Genomic DNA, 6,936 nt, shown 5'->3' with positions numbered 1-6,936 from the left:
CGTAATCCTGAATCCTGATACATAAAGTTAGCCTATTAATTTAACACAGGTACGACTGTACTCAGTGTTGCACTATCAAATGCAATTGAGGCGCCTCTATGCCAGGGTTTTTATGTTCCTGGTCAGGCTATACTAATAGTTTAGATCAATCTACTTTATTTACAACTTAGTATTAAGATCTGTGATTGAAAGTGAGATTATTTAATATGTTTTACGTATTATCAATTAAAGTCTGCAATTAATCAAACTCTACTTAAGGGAGAGTCCGCTAATTTGGACCAGTTTTTTTCAATCCCATTTTACACATAGTTTTCTTTTGTTTTTGCTAATGTCCATGGTATATAATAAAATATACATTATTCAACTTACTATTTCATAAGTATTAATTAACATGATTGTTGTATATTTAGCACAAATCAACAAAGTACGAGTTCAGAGCTTCGGTCCAATTTAGCCAACCGGTTCGATAATTTGTACCACATGGTTACTAAATTGGATTTCAATAAATTTCAAGCCTATAAAAAAACTATGGCAAAATATTATACGATACATTCTTAACAAATTAGGAAACGAAAAGGAACAGTAGTTAATAACATAGACAATCGATATTGTTTTACACGTTATCACGATTTTGAGTACAAGTTTTGTAATTCCAATTATCGTAACGCACGCTTGTACCTAATCTACTTTGCCAGTCTTTTGTTTTCATTTATTGTTAGTCAAACATAACTACGCTATTATAACTCCAAAATATGATTTACTAAAAAAAAATTCAAAATCCTATGGTAAAGTTCCATACAACTTGATGTGGTACAATTTAGCCGACTAGGTGATAGTGCTTTTAAAAAATCGGTAAAAAATATAGCTTATAAATACCGAAAAATGTTTCAAATAATTGTAATCCACACTAATTTACGCTTCTAAATAATATATTAGAAACACCCTGAGATTAAATTTAACAAAATTACAAACTTAACATGTATTGTCAAAAGTTACTTGAAAACAATGAAAAAATACTTTTCAAAATAAAACACACGTGTATGTTGTCACGGCAAAAACCACATGGCCGATATTAATTGATTTTAGTTGTGTATCGCTGAGTGTTGCAATTACAGACATTCAATAAATACTTTACGAAATATGAGGGTGGTACAATTTACCCGGCGGTACAATATACCGAACTCTCCCCTATTTCACGAAAACATTCGGACTTGTTTTATATTTAAACATAATTTAAAACATACCTACTTCCGAAATCATAAAAACCTTAAACTTTTTTGTAGTAAAAAACTAGCTCTAGTTCTTAAAATTATTTAATAAGAGGTAAGTAGGTTTACAAATCAATGTGATAGAAATAGGATAAAAAAATAGGTACTACAAAAGTAAACAATACACCATCTATCATGACAAGCAATCCTCCTGGGGCCAAGCGTCATATTTATCACATAAAACAAAAAAATATAAATCAACGCTGTCTGTTTAAATTTCCAGAACTTTTACGTTAGTTAGTTAGATGATGCATCTGTCCACCATTCTTAGCTGTGATTGGGTAGTGAAGTGACATTTATAATTTTTAATCTTTAATTTATTGAAGTAGCGATGGCACCGCGACCGGGAACAAGTGGTTAGTAAAAATGAGATTTTTACTAAAATATGAACGATTTCTATAAGCCTTTGTTATTATTTGTTTTTGGATTTGAACTGTTTTATTGTACGAGTATCACTGATTGTAGAAACACGCATGAAAACTACGAAAACCGTGGTGAAATCTGAATGTCATACAGGTATTACATGAGGTCCCAATTACTAGTGTAAACTGACAGAGCTCAGTGTAATACCTGTATGACACTATTACATTTTCTAATATTTGTTTAGGTAGATTTATGCAATTGTAATATTAGAACACTCAAAACTCGATTTTACTGGTAAAGTCGACCCAGAGGTATTATCAACAGCTCAAGTCAGTTTGAGTTTTTTTTATGAAATTAAAATAATTTCATTAGGCATTTAATAAAATTGTTTTTTAATTTTTAATATTACTTTTGACCTTATCTACATCACTCAATGTTAATAACACTTTGGTGATGCTTTTTTTTAACAAGAGGATTTTTTAATTTGAGTCATCAAAGCGAAATGCGATAAAATTTCGAAATACTATTTTTAAAAAAATTACCCAAAAATTACATAAAACTTGATAAATAATCTATATAGCTATATTGTTACGAAACAATACTTACTAAAATATCAATATTTGCATCTATAGCATAGAAAAAACTAATTACAGGCAGAAAAAAAATTAAACATATTCTAGTTAGAATATCGGAAAATCTCACTGGATGCAAAAAGCTGAAGTTGGGGACGGTCTAAGACCAGCGACAGTACACTACTGTTATAATAATAAGATTGATGACACAAATACCTACCTACTTAATTCAGAATTAATTTATTTTTTCGTTAATAAACTTACTTCTTATTAGATTAACAAAACGAAATTAACTTTCGCGTTCACGGCTTGACGTGTCTGCTTGTGACCACGGCTGCAGCATAGCAGGCGAAACGTCAAGCTGTGAGTACATATTATTATTTAAATCCATGTAAAAAATGTTGCCTTAAGACCCGCGTTTCTCTATTTTATTTGAAACTTACTTCTTACTCGTTTCAGTCAAACTGACGGACAAAGGGCAGTTCTACGAGCTATGCGCCCTTCTTACTCGTGTTTTCGTAATGGGCTTTCACCAGCTTTTCCATCTTCTACTCGTACTTTATCTCAATAGACGATGTTTCCAGAATAATTTATAGGTAATTCGTAGGTTTTCATTGGATAAAGTTGCTCATGTCTATCGTGAAACCACTGTAGGTTTAGTCTAACAATCAATGTATATTGAATTCTAAGGCACCTAGTTATGGATCTGATTACCTTTGTGGCTTTTGATTACCAAAAAAACAGAGACCAATATATAAGAAAATATATTGGGAAATTCTTACCGCAATCAAACTAGGTATAGCCTGACCAGGAACATAAAAACCCTCGCCATGTTGCGGAAAACTAATGGTACTAATTTCTTTTAATGGCAACAGTAACTGAAAACTTCATTGACATGTCACCTTGCATGTCAGTCTATTGCTGTCAAAGTGTAAACAAACTTTATTTTAAATGTGCGCAATTGATTTTGTTAATGAAATTGCTAAAATCTTTTTATAGTCGTCAAAGAAAAGTGGTTCACAATGTGTTAAAGTATTTATCGAAGAGAAATACTAAGGGTTCGGACAATATTTTCATTGAATAATGTTTCCGACAAAGGTTGTCAAATTGACTGACATGTTTATCGTATAGTACAGTCCACTATGAAAATTAGCTGTGGTTTGTTTCAACTACCTATTTTAATTTTTTTTGTCACTTTCTAAGTGTTGAATTTTATGGAATTGGGAAAGAAGTACCGAGTTTGAAGCGTTCATGAGCAGACATTAAAGTTGAATATTCAAGTTCTGAATTTGATTATTGATGAATAATAAAATAAATCCTACTTGCTCGATTGATGGTTTCATTTAATTTATTTAAATCAGGTTACCTATAATAATATTTTTTCGTTAATTTATGAAAATATCAAATTAGCCCGTAATCCTAAATCCTGATACATAAAGTTAGCCCATTAATTTAACACAGGTACGACTGTACTCAGTGTTGCACTATCAAATGCAATTGACGCGCCTCTATGCCAGGGTTTTTATGTTCCTGGTCAGGCTATAAGCTTATTATTAACATCTGCAATTTTTATCATTTTATGAATTAATCAATTTATCAAAAGTAAGCATATAACAACAGTATTAATATTTAGGTACGTATAAAGCAAATTGGAACAACTTAAAATTTTGTTTTTTTACATTATAAACATTTCAAGCAAAAGCGCTTTTGCGCGCTTTTGGAGCGCTCCAGACTGATTATTTTATTATTACGAATATAATTTTCAAGAAATGTTATTTTTGATTTTACGAATAGATTCGTTGGGACGACCATTTTATCTTGGAACGAAAGATTTTAAATTTTATCGTCTATACTTATAATAAATCTATAGAGAGATCAATTCCGTACATGAAATATATTTTTAAAATAATTATCAGGGGTGATTAGTGATCGATACTGATGCCAAAAATGCAATCAGTAAAATTTTTGTCTGTCTGTATGTCTGTCTGTCTGTTCGTCTGTATGTTCCTTATAGAAACAAAAACTACTCGACGGATTTTAACGAAACTTGGTAAAATTATTCTTCGTACTCCTGGGCAGGTTATAGTATACTTAGAAATTCCAACGAGAACGGGAATCAGCGGGAAAATACTTTTGTATGAAAAATCTAAACCGCTTAAGTTATACGCTTGAAATTTGGCATGCAGGTATCTAGGAGTAGGCGCACACCGTTGATTTTTAGTTGGCCTATAGTTTAGTCGGGCAGTTGATCAGTATGGGCATGTATGGGAGTGCGCCCACTACGCCGATTCGATTAAGCCAAATAGTTGAATGCGATTCCCAAATGCCTTCCAACCAAAGTATCGTCCAACTATCGGTCGATAGCTTGACCAGTACGGCGTTCCTCTACGCGCGCACACTGGCCGATTTTTCGTCGTCCAACTCGGCCGATAGCTTCAGTTTGTTCCGCGTTTTTGGCGGGAAAGGTCGTCATTATAAAACATTACCGAACTAATTTATTACTAATTAATTGATTTAAGTAGTTATTACTCTCGATTTCACTTTTTCATGATAATTTCCCTTTCATGTCCTACTAATATGGAAAAAATGTATGAATTTGAGCTGATTTTTATTAAACTTTTTTTCTTTGTTGTATCAAACGGAATTTCATACAGGTGAAGTTATGAGTTAGTTAAGTATAAAAAAAATATAATACTTCTGGGAAACGTTCCACGTCACTGATTTCTTCAACAGCTCTCTATCGAATGAAGCAATTGGCCCGATTTTAAATCGGCGGTCTGCGCACCCACACCCGATTCAACTGTTTAGTTGAATCAGTGTGCGCACTGAGAGCCCAACCCGACTAAACTATCGGCCGACGAAAAATCAACGGTGTGCGCCTACTCTAAAGCTTAGTTACAACAGGATATTGTAAAATTCCCACGGGATAGGGAATTAGCGGGGAAATCCTTTTGTATGAAACATCTAAACCGCTTAACCTCGTAAGCCCGGATGTGCCTCAGAAGGAACTGAAACTTTGTAGTCAGTAACGCCGAGACATTTTCGGAGGTGATTTCGAAGTATCGCCGGATGTGCCTTCAGAGGAACTAAAACTTTAGCGATAAATTTAAGTTCAAAAATTCGCGCCTATCGAAAAAAAATAGTGATAGTCTATGGCTTAAAGTATTCAAAATCGGGTATCCGAACTTATTAATAAAAAAAAAAACAAAATGTCACTGTCAAATTATCATTTTTCTTTGACAAGGTGGTTCGTCCGAGAAGACATGATGTGCGATTAATTTTTTTTCTTCATATAAACGTAGTTTAATTGCAAAACTGACCAGTATAATTTAAGTTAAAATACTGCTAAACAAGCAAAAAAATTATTTTTCCCAATTTGAAGTAGTTTTGTAAGATTTTTTTTCGTTTGAAAATAAAAGTTCTTTGCAAGGAACATTCGGTCTTGATGGTGAAAGTTTTATTTTTGTATATTTTTTCTATTGAGATGGGATTGAGTATTGGACTTTTAAAATTATGATATGATTGAGAAAATTTACCATGAGAACGTTCTGATTTTTAGTTTAGTAAATATTATAATTAACATGAATATTCACTTTACTTCTTGTACATTTTAACCTATCATTAGTGTATGTTATAAAACCGATAGTACTTTTAAAAGTACTAATTATGAAACATTAAATAAAATTAAAACCGTTGTTCCTTTTCAGTTACATTTATTAATATCGTTATTGTATCTTTATGTAGTATTAATTTATTAAGAAGGTTTCATTTATGTTTTACTTTAAAGTATAAAATACAATTTATTTACTTTTCCTTTTTAAAGTCTGTAATACCGAATGTTCTTTTAAGAGAAAACATTTTTTTATTATTTTTCACCTAAAATAAGCTCTATGCACTATTATATAGGGCCCCTGAAAATATGAATGCAAAAGAAAATCTCTAACATAGAATTTTTTTTACTCGAAGTGCTCGGCGTTTACTACTTCAAATTATTCGTTCTTCTGAAAGCACATTCGGCGATACTTAGAAGTCGACACAATTTACTCTTCGGTCTTACGAGGTTAAGTTAGACGCTTGAAATTTGGCATGCAGGTACCTTAGTAAACTTAAAGCTTAGTTACAACAGGATATTGCAAATTCCCACGGGAACGGGAGTTAGCGGGAAAAAACATTTGTATGAAAAAATCTAAACCGCGTAGGTAAGATAGATGAAGGGGGTAAAACGGGACCCACGCGTACGAAGTCACGGGCGGCCGCTAGTTTATTATAATTTTGCACTCGTAATGTTTGTATTTACAACTTTAACATCGGGAAAGTAAGTATTATAAGTAATTCATAAAGTTAATTTATAATATTATAATAATTTTAACATTGAGAAAGCATAAAGAAAAATATGCCGTTCACAAAAAGCAATAGAAAGAAAGAAAGAAAGAAACATTTATTGCCATGGACATCACAAAAGACAAAAGATGTAAATAAAAAAAGCAAATAAGACAGAGGTGACATAAAACATACAATGGAAGAGAAAGTAAACTGAGCAGTGCCACCCTGTCGCACAGCGATGCCCATCGAAATGGGACCCCACTCAGCATATGCCGTGGCCCTCGGTGAGGAAGGCCACGACGCTGGTTTTCAGTGTGCCCCATGCCGAGTGGGAGTCACGGACACTAACCTATACTGCATAAAATATACATGCATCATAAATATTAATTAATAATAGTGCGCGTATAAAT

This window comes from Ostrinia furnacalis, unplaced genomic scaffold (assembly GCF_004193835.3).
Source record: "Ostrinia furnacalis isolate ACB-3 unplaced genomic scaffold, ASM419383v2 OfSCF1694, whole genome shotgun sequence".
In the NCBI taxonomy this organism is placed as follows: domain Eukaryota; kingdom Metazoa; phylum Arthropoda; class Insecta; order Lepidoptera; family Crambidae; genus Ostrinia; species Ostrinia furnacalis.
The sequence above is the reverse complement of the archived record's forward strand: the minus strand, read 5'-3'. Positions refer to the sequence as shown.